A 17,150-nucleotide genomic window follows, 5' to 3' on the forward strand; every position below is an offset into this window, starting at 1 on the left:
CTTCAGAGTCATAAGCGAAATGCAGCGCTTGACCAAAAGATAATTTGAAACAGGGAAAGGGGTCAACATAAGTGCCTTGGAACATTAAGGAGTTCCTATGGTGCCAGATGGACCCAGGTGAAGAACATCACAAACTGAGATTGCGGTGACTGGAGCACCGCAAAAAGCCAAAAGCGTCTGTGAAAAGAGCCGGCAGGAAAACACAGCCGAAGAGCAGTCCACACTTGCCGAATGAAGGCTCTGGAGTGGCGACAACGCCACAGTAAGTGTGGCACGGTCTCCTCAGCTTCAAGGCATCTGAGACAACAAGAAGGCGCAATATGCCGAGCATGTAACACACTGCCAACAGGTACAGCTCCCACCAAGCAGCGCCACAAGAAAACACGTTCCTTCAAAGGTAAATGACTTTGCCAAATGTGAGACAATGTGCGTTGCCACCACAAAGATGACTCAAAAAAGCGACCACAACTGATTACCATGATGCACAATCCATACATCAGACTGAAGGATGGCATAGACACTGCCAACTGAAATGCAATCCAATCTCGTAGTAGCTAGATTCCAATCAGAGAAGCAAGAGTCCACATCCAAAGAAGGAATGGGTGAGTGATCAGCAAGCATCCTTCGAATTTCCCGCCAGAGAGGAGAATAGTGAGGACCCAACCGAAAGCAGGACACTGCATCAGCGAATGAAAGAACATAGCCCGAGTCATCAACCACCTGATGCACCTGACAGATTCCTTTTTGGGAAAGAAAATACGCTCGGCGAGGAGACCGTTGAACCAAAGTAGAAGCGAAGGCTAAAACCGACCCGTGGGGCGGTAGGCTTTGGCTTTCACCCGAAATTCTTTACTTTAGACACACACACGGAGAATGTGCAAAGGAAACACTTAAGTACACACACACGGCTCGGAAGCTACAATGCCCTGAGCAACCGCCGACAACCTGTAGGCCCCAAAATTGGCGCCCCTTTCAGTATTTCTTTATACTTTGAGAGGGTAAATTACAAAGTAGAGTCCTGGGAATCCTTTAACTGCATCCCGCTAGATACTACCAGTTTTGGCCAAATTTCGGTACCATAACAGTGCCAAAACTTGCGCGAAACCAATGCCCCTGCTAGAACTCACTTCCACTGACGTATACACTCTGATTCCTGCCCAAAAATAGTAAATTCAGCATGCTGTATTTACTGGTTTCTGCTCTGTTTTTAGCCCCAAACAGTCCCCTAGCTGTCCTCTGCCATTGAGGCACGATTCCCGAGGGTTTTCGCTTCTGTATGGCTGAAAAACAGTCAATTTACAGCGCATACACAGCGCTGAATTCGCACATGTACGGTGAGGTAATGACCCTCACCGGTGCTTGCTTTGGAGTAGCAGCTAGCTACCCCTGTTCCTGCTCAAGGAGGCTCTTGCCTCTACACAAAAGCATGAAACCACACAGCTGTACATCAGTCAAATGAAGAGCCCTCTTGTGGGGTATCACATAATTGCACGTAGGGGACAGGGAGAGCGCAGGGCATCACTCCTAGCACCACACTGTACATGAGAGGGAAAGAAAGCACTCCATAAATGTTAACTTGTGACAGAATGCAAATGAGGCTTCTCCCAGCATAAAAATCAACACCCTTTTTCCTTTGTGAGGCAACTGTATGAAAAAGTGCCACTTGGCGCGATTACAAGCCGTTTCCCGTTTCGGGGTTGCCGGCTAAAAATCTCCCGACTGTTTGCCCAGTTGACTTCGCTGCAGAGTTGTTAAATGTTCCCTTGGTCATACCGAAGGTAATGACGCGAACACATTTCATGGCCCAAAATAGCAGCTCCTTAATGTTTAGGAGATGCTTCCGTTGGGCTCCCATTGGTCATCTAACCATCTATCCTCATTGGGACCGCAATTAAAAGTGCAATGTGGCCCAACTGTCAGTTACTTTCTGTTGGTAGTCCCACCTTGACTTTATGCCTTTATGAGTTCACTTCCTAGTATCCACCAACTTGCTCGCGACGGGGGGGACCTACATGATCTTGCTTTGAGTCTAGACATCCTCTTACTATACGAATTCCAATGCCGACCACTTCCCGTCTGCGGGTGAAACTACCGTTCACATTGGCCATACAATGTTCGACCGTTTGCTACTTCAAAAAGAGGGTCGCAAAAATAAAACAAAAATCATTGGAAAGAAACCAACAACTAAGGTTAGCAGTTGCCACGTCCTCGTGACATAGTTAACAGCTGCCACGTCCTCGTGACATACCCCCCTCTTGAAATCGCAAACGTCCTTGATTGCATACCATAAATACACGCCACTGATGATCTTGTACTATCAACACTCTTTTATCATCGCATGTATCCGCAAGAAAGGTCGTACACATAGATACAAATGACTTAATGAGACCTTCATACTTTTGCCATTTCCATCTATTACACTGAATTCATATGTACATTTGATGTGCTAGCTCTATCATTACCCCTCCTTTGCACAAGTTGGGTTGGGGCATAAGTAGGTTGTAACTGAAAGGCTTCAAGGTAAAGCTGCAATACATTTGGTGATTCTGACAGTTCATGCTCTTCCATCCACTTTGCATCCATAGGCAGATAGTTCTTGAACTTCACCAAATAATGCCTTACAACTTGTCCTTTAACTTTTTTTTCCTTATGTGCCAAAACTTGCTCAGGTACTAGGATCTCATCAAGTTCCTCAACTTCTGGCTCATCCTCATCTGGCATATCTTCTGGCACATCACCCACGAAGGGCATTAGAATACTCACGTGAAACGCATTATGAATCTTCCACGCATCAAGCAATTTCAGCGTGTCAGCCACATCGCTGATCTTGTCAAGCACTTGAAAAGGCCCATAGTAACGCATGCTAAGCTTAGGAAACAACCGTTCCTTGCCCTTTATCTTCTTTAACCTTGCCTTTTCGAATCTTAACAGTACTCACCAATCACCAGATGATAACAACAATTCACGACGGTTACGATCAACAACCTTATTCTTCTTTGCCTGAGTCTTCTCCAAGACAACTTTAATTTTCTTATACATCTCATCCATGTTCTCAACATATCGATCTGCCTCAAAGATCTTGTCCTTTGTATGCAAAATGGGAGGAACCTTTTTGCCGCCTTCAACAATCTCGAAAGGTGCTTTGCCATTTGACGAATGCACCGTATTATTGTACGCATACTCAAGCAAAGGCAAATACTGTTCTCACTTGCCTTTACTATCTGACACATAGCATTTCAGCAGATCTAAGACAACAGAATTAGCCTCTTCCGACTGTCCATCAGTTTGTGGATGAAGATAAGACGAGAACTTGAGCGTAGTGCCCATGTTCTCAAACAATCCTCTCCAGAACAAATTGGCCATGCAAGGATCACGATCACTGATAATCGATTGTGGCATACCATGGTACTTAAACACATTGTACATAAACAAGCGTGCCATCTGATCAGATTTTATCTTCTTCCTGACAGGGATAAAATGGGCCTGCTTGCTGAACCTGCAAATAATGGTCCATTTACCATCATTCCCTGTTGGCGTTCTTGGAAGATCAAAGATAAAGTCCATAGCAATGGTTTCCCATGGCTTATCCGGAATCGACAGTGGTTGTAACAACCCTGGTGCCTTTTGCCTTTCAAACTTGACCTTTTGGCAAATCACGCATGCTCGCACAAAGGCATCCACATCTCTCCTCAAGGTAGGCCAATAGAAGAATGTCTCTACCGCTTTAACTGTCGCATCAATACCACAATACCCTGCATATGGTGGGACATGACTCTCTTCCATGACCTTATGCCGCAATGGCCTAGTGACACAAATTCTGCCATGCATCATCATAAAACCATCTCTGAGGAGGTAGCTCATGATGTTGCCCCTCTTGTAACTCTTCAAAGATCCTTGCAAAATCTTCATCAGCAGTATACTGTTCCTTCATGTCATCTAACTCATGATGATAAGGAATTGACACTGCTGAAATTTGTGGCTTTCTTGATAACGCATCAGCCACAACATTCTTCTTGCCTTCCACATGCATAATCTGGAAGTGGAACATAAAAAGAATGTTTGCCCATCGCATATGCTTTTCGGATAACTTTGACTGTGTCAAGAAGTATCGCAAGGTCTGATGGTCTGTTTGGACAACAAAATCAGCACCTAAGAGGTAGTGCTTCCAGCTAGAAAGCGCATGAATCATGGCGAAGAGCTCTTTCTCATAGACTTGCATAGTCTTCTCTGGGCCTTGCAAAATTCGGCTTTCATAAGCTACTACCCGTCCATCTTGCATTAGCACTGCTCCGATGCTACTGCCACATGCGTCACATTGGACCACAAATGACTTCCTGAGATCTGGCAAAACAATTACTGGATCTGAAGTCAACTTTTTCTTTAAGTGCATACCCCCAAACACTGTTCCTAGTAAGTACGGGTAACGTCCAGGCACAGAACCAGCCATACTTTGAAACACTGATCCACCCCGAAATACCCAGGATGTACCGTGGGTGGTGGAAAAACTGGGTGTATAGCCTGGTATCCAGTTCCCTGTCCATTCAAGACGCATGCAGGCTCTCAAAGGTGGCGGGCTGAACTGGCATAACCTGTGGAATAGGCGTTCTAGCCACATGTTCAAGCACGGGAGGAACTTGTTTTGGAGCCCCTGACTCCGCAACATGCGAGTGTTCCCTTTCCTGCTGAGTCGCATGAAGTACTTGGGCTTGAGCCTCAACCAACTCCGTACGCAGTGTAGGTTGCCTATTTTGCTGTTGCACTGGTGGCGCTTGCAAGAACTCCATAAACCTTGGATTTTGCACCGGCTGCGAAAAGACATTCACCGTGGCAACTAACTGAGTCTTGAACGCATCATCCTCAAGTTGCCCAGTCATAAAGGCCTGTACTACTGGAGGGACATTCATATCAACAGGAGGTACAAACTGACGTGGCCATGAGCTCTCGCCAATCTCGAAGACCATAGGGATTTCCTGTTTGTCCTTTGAAGAGGATCCCTCTTCCATAATGCCCTTCCCTTTGTCGGCCATAGTGTAATCCCGCGTTCCTATACTCTGTGTCTTTACCCAAAACAACCGAGGCTCACTCTTTGAGGAAAAAGTGATTGATATCCCGGCAATGGAACCTTGAAACCGGCCCGTGGGGCGGTAGGCTTTGGCTTTCACCCGAAATTCTTTACTTTACACACAGAGAGAACGTGCAAAGGAAACCTGCGACGGAAATTAACACTTAAGTACACACACACGGCTCGGAAGCTACAATGCCCCAAGCAGCCGCCCACAACTTGTAGGCCCCAAAATTGGCGCCCCTTTCGGTATTTCTTTATACTTTGAGAGGGTAAATTACAAAGTAAGATCCTGGGAATCCTTTACCTGCATCCCGCTAGATACTACCAGTTTTGGCCAAATTTCGGTATCATAACAGCCCCAAAACTTGCGCGAAACCAACACCCCTGCTAGAACTCACTTCCACTGACGTATACACTCTGATTCCTGTCCAAAAACAGTAAATTCAGCATGCTGTATTTACTGGTTTTTGCTCTGTTTTTCGCCCCAAACAGTCCCCTGGCTGTCCTCTGCCAGTGGGGCACGATTCCCAAGGGTTTTGGCATCCGTATGGCTGAAAAACAGTCAATTTATAGCGCATACACAGCGCTGAATTCACACATGTACGGTGAGGTTATGACCCTCACCGGTGCTTGCTTTGGAGTAGAAGCTAGCTACCCTTGTTCCTGCTCAAGGAGGCTCTTGCCTCAGCACAAAACCACACAGCTGTACATCAGTCAAATGAAGAGCCCTCTTGTGGGGCATCACATAATTGCACGTAGGGGAGAGAGAGAGCAGTGTGTAGTGTGCAGGGCATCAATCCTAGCACAACACCGTACATGAGAGGGAAAGAAAGCACTCCATAGTTGTTAACCTATGAGAGAATGCAAATGAGGCCTCTCCCAGCATAAAATTCAGCACCCTTTTTCCTTTGTGAGGCAAGTGCATGAAAAAGTGCCACTTGGCGGGATTGCAAGCCCTTTCTGATTGCCGGCTAAAAGTCTCCCGATTGGTTGCCCAGTTGACTTCGCGGCAGAGTTGTTAAATGTTCCCTTGGTCATACCGAAGGTAATGGCGCGAACACATTGTTCATGGTCCAAAATAGTAGTTCCCTAATTTTTAGGAGATGCTTCCGTTGGGCTCCCACTGGTCATCTGACCATCTATCCTCATTGGGACTGCATCCAAAAGTGCAATGTGGCCCAACTATCGGATACTTTCTGTTGGTAGTCACACCTTGACTTTATGACTTTATTGAGTTCACTTCCTAGTATCCACCAACTTGCTAAGTGCGACGGGGGGAACCTACATGATCTTGCTCTGAGCCTAGACATCCTCTTACTATACGAATTCCAATGCCGACCACTTCCCGTCTGCGGCTGAAACTACCGTTCACATTGGCCATACAATGTCCGACCGTTTGCTACTTCAAAAAGAGGGTCTCAAAAATAAAACAAAAATCATTGGAAGAAACCAACAACTAAGGTTAGCAGTTGCCACATCCTCGTGACATAGTTAACAACTGCCACGTCCTCGTGACAAAGGCCCTGCTCCACTGCAGACTCTCCAAACGAAGGAAGTTACCCACAGAGGATTGTCGACCATTCCAAGCCAAATGCGAAGTGACAACCTTCCAATCAACAATGAGAGAAGAAGTGAAGGGACATCCAGGAATGTGTCCTTCAAGCTTGCCAAAACAACATCCCAATAAGTCGGTTTCCAATGACCAAAAGATGGGGTGACAATGTGCGTACACAAATGTGTGACCATGAGAGCCCAGGGTTGCTGTTGCTCCACCAAACTGGCAACAACATAGCTTTCCATGCCAAAACATGATGTCGCAAGTTTGAAATATTTAACCCTCCAAGCCGCTTGGGAGAACACAACTTGTCCATAGATAGAAGCCGAAGACCCTTCGTGCTAGATGAGGTCCGCCAAAAATGCTCTAAAATATTGGACCTTAGGGACTGCAAGCGCAATTGAGGCCAAGATAACAAAGGCAAGTAAAACTGCACATAAGCCACAAGGATGCATTGGACAATCCTGAGACGCATATGAAGTGGCACGTAGACAGTTTCCAATAATTTAACTTGGAATGCAGACATTGGAGCACCCAATCCAGTTTTTGGATAGCCGATACATTCCAACCCAGTTGATAACCCAAATGGCGAACCAGAACATGTGGAGGAACAATCTCCCCAGGCCACAATATCTTATGCCAATCACACTCTTTCAGAGGCAATAGCTTGGATTTACAAAAGTTAACTTTGAGACCTGCTACCAATCCAAACAAGTGAAGAGTATGCATAATTTACTGCACATCATAATATTGATTGCCAGGCATAAACAAAGAGTCATCCGCATAGGCCCGACCAAAAAACTGCCTTCCAGAAGGTAAAGTCAAGCCATGTAATCTACCAGTGGAAGTCAAGGAATCCAAATACATAAACAAGGGGTGAGTAGTGATCGCATAAAGCAAAGCACTTAGAGGGCAGCCCTGCCTTACTGATCGTCCCAAAGGCCAAGATTCTGTGAGAGATCCATCCAGCAAGCCTGCACAAGTGCTGTGTGCATACAAGAAAAGCACGACACGGGATAGCCTAGGCCAAAATCCCAAGTGTTGCATGGTATCCACTATATAATCCCAAAGAGCAGTATCAAATGTCTTTTCAATGTGAACCTCCATGACCAAGACATCTTGTCGAGTATATTTTGCATATTCCATACCAATGATGACATTCGCGAGGTTATCAGTAATTTGACGTCGTGGAATGAAGCCGTATTGAGATTGATGCAAGCCTTCATGCAGAAAGCACTTAAGTTCGTTAGCAAGCATTTTTTCCATTAATTTATATACCACAGGCATGAGTGTAATAGGCCGCCAATGAGAGAATTCTTCACACAATGCATGCTTAGGTATCAGTTTGAGCAAACCTTCTTTCCAAGAGGAGGGCAATTCCTTTTGTTCCCAAGCTGTATTCATCATGAACAACAGAGACAACTTCAAATAATCCCAGAAAGACAAGAAAAATTCCACAGAGAGACCATCCCAACTAGAAGCTCTCCATCGACCCAAATCAAGCAAGCTGGCATACTGTTCCAACTCAGTGAAAACAACTTCCAAGTCTTGAGCCTGCTGCATCGAAAGAATGGGAGTAACATGCGATAAAAACATGTGATGCGCTTGGCGAGCTTCTCTCGTGGGAGAAGAAGGGGCCTCAAAAATCTTGCCATACTGAGAGTGAAGGGCTAGTGCTCTCGTAAAGTGGAGGTCCACTCCCCTGACGGTAATTTAACTCTCCATATAGCTTGAGACTGCCTGGAGTGATGCAAATGCTGGAAGAACTATTTAGAGGCACATCCTTTATCTGCAAAAGCCTATTGACAAGCTCGAGTCTGCCATTTGGTCAATTTCCTCTCATCATTGTGCTGTAACATAGCGCAAGCAGAAAACAACTCAGTCATTTGAGTGTCAGTAAGAGAAGAATGATTAGCCAAGTGCATTAATCTACTACAAGTATCCTTTGCTCGATTAACCTATTCCCTTAATTGTGACAAATAATCCCTTCCATAATCCAGGATAACACATTGAACATGCATAACAAAGCGGAACCAAGCTATGTCCATCTGAGAGATCAAAGGTGGGATGATATCCACAATTATAGCGCGAAAAGGCTCATGCTTGAGATAAGCATTATTGACATGCAAAGTCTCTTCTTGGGTAGGCGGTCATTGACATCAAAAGAGCCAAAACGAAGTTTCAAGCATACGGGAAAATGATCCGAGAGACACATAGCATAATCAATCCTCATCTCACATACAAAGTCATTATACTGTTGCATGTGAAAAAGATACCAGCGATCCAGCCGACCGTGTTACATAGACTGAGCATTATGCTGAAAAGTGAACCTTGACTCAGTCGCATGCAAAAAGGGCCACAAATCAAGCCCATTACATGTCAACATAAATTGATCCCATGATTGCCGTTCCATATGAAGCATGTGAGAATGCCCAGTAGTATTAAAATCCCCACAGAGAAATGCATTGGAACGCCAACAATAAGAGGAAATAGCACTCCACAACCGTGCCCTATCTGCTGAAGCTGTGTATGCATATAATTCTCTAGATTCGAAAACTTCCCCATTAACAATACATTGGATGACCATCCATCTCCCAGCCGGGTCATTGAAAACCAAGGTCGAGAAGAGTTCATGTTGAACAAGTATAAAGCACTCTAGAATAGCCAGCTGATCGTGCATAAGCTATCCAGTAGCCTGCAAAGTAAGAAGTCTGTCTTGCAAATTGATGTTGATTATGCTCTTAAAGAACCACAATGTCCGCTTTACATGTATGTACATAGTGCCAGGTAAGCCGCCACTTGTCGTGATTGCATAACCCACGGACATTATAGGAGATGCAATTCAAAGAACTATGCATTCTATATGGTGTATACAGTGGGCGAGGAAATGGGAAAAAGGGGAGAAAACTCAAGTACCAGTGCCCATCGACACATCCTCCCCAACTGTAGGTACTTGAGGAGGTGGATCAAGACCTGGACTAGGATGATTGAAAATAAAGACACCTTGCGAGGTAGAGGCTACTCCTGTAATAACTTCCTTGTAAGAGCGAACCACCTTGTCCCAAGCTTCAGGCAAAGAAGTGTTGTCATTACAAGGGAGTTCTTTATGGGCAACATTCTTCAAAGGGGGCACATAATTACGAGAAGATGCCGGAATACGGGCTGTAGCAGCTTAAGCGGGTTTCTTGGGCACTATCCAAGTTTGAGAGGTTGAAACCTGTTCTTTTCCTTTGTCTTCAAAATTTGGAGAAGCAGAAAGTGCAGACAATTGTAATTGTTTCCCTTTGCCTTTATTCACCCCAACTGTCGAGGAGGTTGAAGTACCTTAGATTTGAACCTCAGTAGAAGATTTTGGAGTTGAATGAGGTTGAGGAGTAGGGACAGCTGAAGGAGGTGGTTACAGATTTGGTTCCGGACATTCAGACTGCATATGACCAAATTTGCCACAGCGGAAGCAAGAATTTGCAAATTTTTCCTGTTTAAATTTAAATGGATGCTTTCCAACCACTACATCCCCAGAATCGATCGAAATACTTGCTGGTGTGGGGATATCTGTGTCCCACAGAATACAAAAACGGTTTGTGTTTGCGCCCAGCTTAGGAGGGAAAATGACTTTGCCCAACAGAAAAGCCAACAAAGGAAGAAAGTGACGCCAAGTGCGAGAAAGGTCAACCACCTCAACCCAGACAGGACACTTGTGACGAATGAGACTTTGATAGTTCTTGGTCAGAGCCCAGGGCAGTACATGAGTCATCTGCGTATTGAAGAAAAGAGGAGACATTTCAAGCAGAGCATCCCGAGCATCCATGTTGGCCAGTAAGACTTCATAGAAACCTCGCGCACCAAAGTAAACTCCTCAGACTGCTCGCCGTTTGAGTAGGAAATCAACCTATTGGGCTACATCCTGAGCCGTAGGCATTCTGCCCGGGAAAAAAAGAATCACTGTGTTAAGTGCATATTGAGCAAGATCCATAAGCTCCTGTATAGGAATGCGCACTTCCATGACGGGAGCGGATCCTTCCCAGGCTTGACGTGCATCTTCGAAGTCTGCATGCAAACATTCTTTGATAAGGCTTAAAGCATCCGTATCCGAAGATTCCATGGCTTTCTGGCGCTTGTATATACACTGCTTAGCCAAATCCATGTGAAGCTCCCCCCCCACACACACACACACACAGAGTCTAGATTGGTGCACACACCCTCACACACCCACGTTGTTTTTTTTGGAAAAAGTCAGGCCTGTATATTACTGAGTACAATATAATCCCCAACGGATGCCAAAATAGCCTATCACGTGAGGTGTACAAGCTGAATGTAAGGAGGAGAGCCACTATAGTGACTACTCGACTAGAACAATCTCATGGTGGTCGGTGTGATGAGTGGAGGAGAAACCACTGAGGAGGGGCATAATGCCACGTAATCTGGCCACCTGTCACTGTGAAGAAGAGTGGGGATCGAGCCCAACGCCGAAGGAAGGCAAATCGGCGAGCCTCGGCTGCTCGAGATGTACCTGAGGAAGAATCCCGCTGCCAAATCAGGGTGTGAATGATGTCCAACCAAATGGCAGTGAGGGTATCCTGAAGGAGCTGTGGAGCCGCACTTAGAATGTGAAGACAACGAGCTCTCCAAACATTCCATAGTGTAATACTAGTGATGATTGAAAAAACTTCATCACGTGTTTGAGAATCCCCCTGCCAAGCAATCTGTGGTATCATAGCCAAAGTCCCTCGCCGATAACCAGTCGAGGTAAGCATGAAGGCTAGATCTGTGTCTGAGCCCTCGTAGAAAAGATGCGGGCCGGGCATCGACATCAACCATGAGACAGATCCCCAAGTGAGAAATCCATGCTGACACCTGCTCTGCTGAGTAGAAAGCAAACTGCAAGCCACACTACATGGAAAGCTGAGCATGACCAAAGACAGTGTGCAAGTGACTCAAGTAGTCGCAAAGGACAGCGAGTACATAACGGATCATGACCCATGGTAGCTAGCCAAGTCCCAACTGGAAGTCTCGCATGTGCAATCATCCACATGAAAAAAGAAATACGACGAGCCGTATGTAAATCCCAGATGGCGGACCAAAACTGCTGCAGATAGGCATGGGAGAGGCTTGAATGTAACCAGAAACGCATACGAGTGGGCTGCTCTGGTTGCTGTCTCATCAATGCTAACCTTCCAATCCTGACAGTGTACTCAAAGAATGATACAGGTGCACCGGTGGGGTCAGAGTGAGGCCAATGCCACTCTCCTGGGTCCCAATAAAGCTGAGATAGGGCACGACCCTCCCACACCCAAAGCCTCCAAAGTGCAGCATCAGCGGAAGCGAAACGGGGGTCAACACAACGACGCTTCCCCCGTGAGCCAACTACTCGTATGGCCTCCCATCGAGCGCCGGGGGAGTCAAGTTGTGGAGAGGTGGCATCATATGTCAATCTAGCATGAATCCCCTGAGAGTAATCAGTATCAACTGTGAACAGCATGGTGTCTAAACGAACTAATAAGAGAGTGCTCTGAGCAAAGAGGCCTTCCCAGCCACAATGGGGAGGCATCTGAACTGTGCCTCGCATGACTGCATCCCACTGTGAAGGAACGGCAAAATCAATCTCAAGCAGTCGGTCTGTCACCCCGCGACCAATGTCATAATGTTCTACCACAAAATCTGCATCCAGCATACGTGTCTCATGAAACAACCGCATAGAGGCAGCAGGGCCAGTGTCCCAAGCAGCCCAATCAATGTGAGTCCTCTCTCCAAGCTGACGGGGTGGATTAACCGAAGAATCACACACTCACGCCCAATCAATGTGAGTCCTCTCTCCAAGCTGACGGGGTGGATTAACCGAAGAATCACACACTCACGTTGTACTTAGGCTTCAAAAACTTTTCGCTCGCTGAACGCAATCAGACACTCTCCTGAATTCAGGAAACCAAGGGTATACTGTACATCACCCTCTACTGAAACCAAAAGAACCTAGGGTACACTGCACGCGCGCGCGCGCACACACACACACGCCCACACACCCTAAGACACACACGGGCGAACCAATTGCACAGAACACCTAGGGAGAGTAGGACATGAAAAGCGTTGCCAGCGCACAGGGAAAGCTGGTCACACTGCAAGGGCTGTGAGGAAATCTGCCAGCGCAGGAGCAAAGCTCACGCAGGAGAATAGCTCGCGCAAGGGCCTCTCTCTCTCTCTCTCTCTCTCTCTCTCTCTCTCTCTCAAAAGTGGAGCTTGGTACCCTTTTGTATTACGTAATCAAAATTACAAGCCCGAAGGCATTACGTCAGCCCGTAGCCATACACACATAGCGGATCTGATAATGAAAAAACACTTGAGATATTCAATGATACCATAGGGGGAAAACTATCAGTGATACAAAGTTACAGAAGATGGGTGATACAACAAAAGCTAGAAGCAGGGGAGAGAGGGAAGAAAGTAGCAGAGAACTGAGCAGAATCAGGCCACCCTAACGTCGAGAGGAGGCCGAAAATTCCACCAAAGAATCTTCGATAACCAACTCCAGATCTCCAAGGCTGTATACAAAAGCGCATCCTCTGTGTGTGTGTGTGTGTGTTTTTTGTTTTGTTTTGTTTTCGGAGTCGAGTAGGGCACGCCCAACCGCTCCCCTCATACACCAAAAAAAAAAAGTATACAAGAAGAACGACCAGGACTAAGCGCATCCTGTGTGTGTGTGTGTGTGTGTGTGTGTGGATGAGCACGCATGTTCATTAGGTTGCAATTAGGGTTTATTCTAGATGAGCGCACAGGTTCAGTAAGTTGCGCTTAGGGTTTTGTGCGTCACTGAGGTAGCCGAGCACGTTCAGCAAGTCGCAATTAGGATTTTGTGCGTCACTGAGTTAGCCATGCAGGTTCAGTAGGTCACGAGTAGGTTCAACAGGTCGTGAGCAAGTAGCAAATAGGTCACGAGCAGGTTCAACAGGTCGTGAGCAAGTAGCAAACAGGTCACAAGCAGGCCCAACAGGTCTCTCTCTCAGCGCGCAGGTCATCCCGTCTCTTAGTACGCACGCCATCTCTCTCAGTGCGCAGGAAGGACTGAACATGCAGGGCAGGGAGCTGCTAAGAGCGACGCATAGGGCTGCAGGGCACGTGGTCTATGCAAGCAGATTGGGGGCTCGTGCAGGCACAACTTGTGACAAGGCCTGCATAGGCAACAGGACAAGCAGGTTACTCTGTGTAGGGTTCACGCAGGTTGTGTGCAGGTCTCATGTTGCATAGATTGTATGCATAGTGTGGTTCAAAGGATTTGCACAGATTGTGAAACAAGCGCACAAATAGAACAAGTGGACATGAGGAAGCAAAACGACAAGGGCGACCCCCTCGAAATTGCCATCCAAAAATGCAAAGAGGATATGCAAGAGACCATCAACAAAATCAACTGCAACCTCCTAGGCACGATAAAGATACTTGAGGATCGGGTGACGGCCTAGGATGAGGAGATTGCACGACTCAAGAAGATGCTTGAAGAGGTGCACTCACAAAGTGCACTCAAAGAAGAGGAACTCCAACCATCGGTATTGGAAGAGCTCAACACCATAAAAGAGCAAGTGCGGGTCATCAAAGAAGAGGAGCAAAATAAAGAAACGACGACTTCTTGGGTGGACATAATTACAAAAACTCAAAAGAAAGCGGATGAGGCCGAGAAATGGAATGAGGTCACCAATAAAGGCAAAGGCAAAGAATCAACCCCCACCCCCACACCCACCATCATTAACTGGACACTAGCAGAGGAGCAAAGGAGGCATGTGCGTTCCTTACATGTGAGGATTACCAACCTCAAAGACCAAGATAATGTTGAGGAAGAGGCCAACGAACTCATGTTTATGATGGGGGTTACTGTGCCAGGGCATACAAAAACTTGGCGAGTAGGTAACAAGAAAAGTGAAAGCAAGGGGGGAATTTCCAAGTAAAGAGCGCTTATCCTCCATTTCCACTCTCTAGAAGCAAAGAAATATTCTTTGAAGAAAAGACCTACTCTTAAGAAGATGGGTATTTTTCTTGGGGACGACCTCACACTCTCGCAGACTACTCATATGAAGGAGGTAATGCCACATATTTAAGCGGCAAGGGAAAAAGGGAAGGCTACTTTTTATAGAGATGGGAGGGTCGTGATAATAGAGCGACGCTCCTCTAGGACTAAATTAAAGGTGGCCGCCTGGAATTGTAATGGATCTCTACGCCTTGATGTAGGTGCCTTTGAGGATAGTTTCACTGGGAGGGACATCATTTTCTACTTCGAGACACATCAGGCTCCTTGGCAGTCCATGCCACAGGTGAGCGGATATAGATGGGAGTCAGCTTGCAAATAGGAGACCCGATCAGGGCATCGAGGACGGGACTCAGGGGGAGTGGCAGTTTTATTCAGGGAGGAGTTGCATCCATTGATACATATAGCACGCAAGGATGAGCAAGCTAGATACATGTGGGTGAGACTGAAGGCAGAGACAGGCAGATATCTCTACATTGCTATTTGTTATTTCCATCCTAGTACGTCAGTATATACACCACCTAGAAAACAATCCCCCTTTTCTATCTTGGATGATGACATATGGGAGTTTTCCAGGGATGGTGACATTATCATATTGGGTGATTTCAATGCTAGGATTGCCCATCATCAAACAATATTCTATGATACTTCAGAGGAGATGCCTAGGGAGCTTGATGTTACAAAGATGGGCTTATCCAGACTATCACAGGATCAGGAGCACAATGAGTATGCCACATACTTGATAGATATGGGGATTGTATATGGATTGGCCATTTTTAATGGCCTACAAAGATTTCCTACGTCGGGCACACCGACATGGGGCTAGCATAGTGGATTATGTTATGGCCCAGCCATGTCTCATTCCATTCTTTCAAGATTTCATGGTGGGCACTGGGCCAGTTGGAGTAGCAGTTGATCATTCTATCTCGTCTTTCACGCTCAGGTTTCAATTCAGCACAGCTCCACTAGGAGAGGTCCCCACACACACTTGATATACCTTGACGAGGGACACGGATTCCGTGTATATGCATGAGATATACAAGCAGCTATGCACTAAGGAGCCAGGACGGCCGCTAGATGAGCTCATTCAGATACTAACAGAGACGCTACATCATGCAGCGTCAAAGGTATACCCCCACGATCAGTCTACACGGAGACGATCGGGGAGCATGCCCCAGAACAGCTGGTATGATGAGGAGTGTAGAGAGACGAGGATCAGATTGCAAAGGGAGGTGATCATGGGTACTACCACACATAGACAGTCACGGATTGTCTTTCGTCTAGCCGACAAAAGAAGAGGGCTTATATATCTCAGCTAGAGCGGGATCTGTATAAGCTGTTTATGAGCTAGGATTCAGGCGAGGCATGGAGATTGTTCCATGAGCATTCACCACCACCAACCATCACCTCCACAGAGACATGGGGCCAATATGCCACATCTCTCTACACAGAATCAAGGCAGCCACTTTTGCCGGACCCACTGAAGACATGCCTTGAGACATGTACTTTCTTTCCGGCTGAGAGGGTAAGGAAAGCCATTGACAAGATGAAGACATGGAGACCACATGACCATGTGGTCTGGTAGCATAGCACTTCATCCATGCCAGAGATATGCTTGCAGAGCTTCTTGCTATGATGTTTAATCGAGTCACGTATGAGGGTTTTCCTAAGACTTGGAGTATGTCCACGATTGTACCTATTTTCAAATCAGGAGATCCCATGATTCCTGGTGGCTAGGCTGTATGCATCTATTCTTGAGAGGGATCTGTGTAAATGGGCAGAGAGAAAGGGCATACGAGCATCAAGGCAAGTAGGATTTAGGAGAGGCTTCTCCTCTCTCGACCAGAATCTGACACTCAGAGCTATGATTGAGGAGGGTAGACACCATGGCAGGAGGGTCTACTGTAGCTTTGTGGATTTCCGCGAAGCTTTTGACGCAGTGCCGAGAGCCAGACTTATACACAAACTACAGGACCTTGGTGTGCCCACAGAGATGATTTGGGGGATCTTGGCTTTATACAGAATGGTGGTAGGGCGGGTACGCACTACTGAGGGTATGTCTGACATGGTCCACTCCACTATTGGGTGAAGCAAGGATGCCCCCTATCTCTGACTCTTTTTGGGATGTATGTGGATGAGTTTTCAAACTACGTAGAACGAGAGGGAGACAAAGGTGCTCAGCTAGCAGGGACATGGATTCCGATGTTATACGCTGATGAAAGAGTGTTAATTTTTGACTCTCTGGAGGGGATGCAACGCCATTTGGATGCTTTGCACACATTTGCTCATGATAGTGGATTGTCTGTCAACCTTGGGAAAACCAAGGTTATGGTGTTCAACACCACATTATAGTGGGTCAGGAGGTCAACATCCCCATTTACGTATGGCCGAGAGTGGAGTACACAGATGCATACACTTATCTTGGGGTAGTCTTCAGTGAACCGGTGTTTTCGTTGAGGAGAGCAGCAGAGACTAGATTGACAAGAGCTTACGCCGCTTTGGGAGGATTGGAGAGGATGTCTTCG

At 46.4% G+C, this 17,150-nt stretch overlaps 1 protein-coding gene across 3 annotated transcripts in view; it reads right to left on the minus strand.

Moving 5' to 3' along the window:
- Positions 1–17,150, minus strand: part of LOC147457463 (Tetratricopeptide repeat (TPR)-like superfamily protein) — a 132,398-nt gene that overhangs the window by 4,106 nt on the left and 111,142 nt on the right. The window lies entirely within an intron of this gene.

The sequence above is a fragment of the Adiantum capillus-veneris genome, chromosome 5 (genome assembly GCF_014529385.1).
Source record: "Adiantum capillus-veneris isolate H3 chromosome 5, ASM1452938v2, whole genome shotgun sequence".
NCBI lineage: Eukaryota > Viridiplantae > Streptophyta > Polypodiopsida > Polypodiales > Pteridaceae > Adiantum > Adiantum capillus-veneris.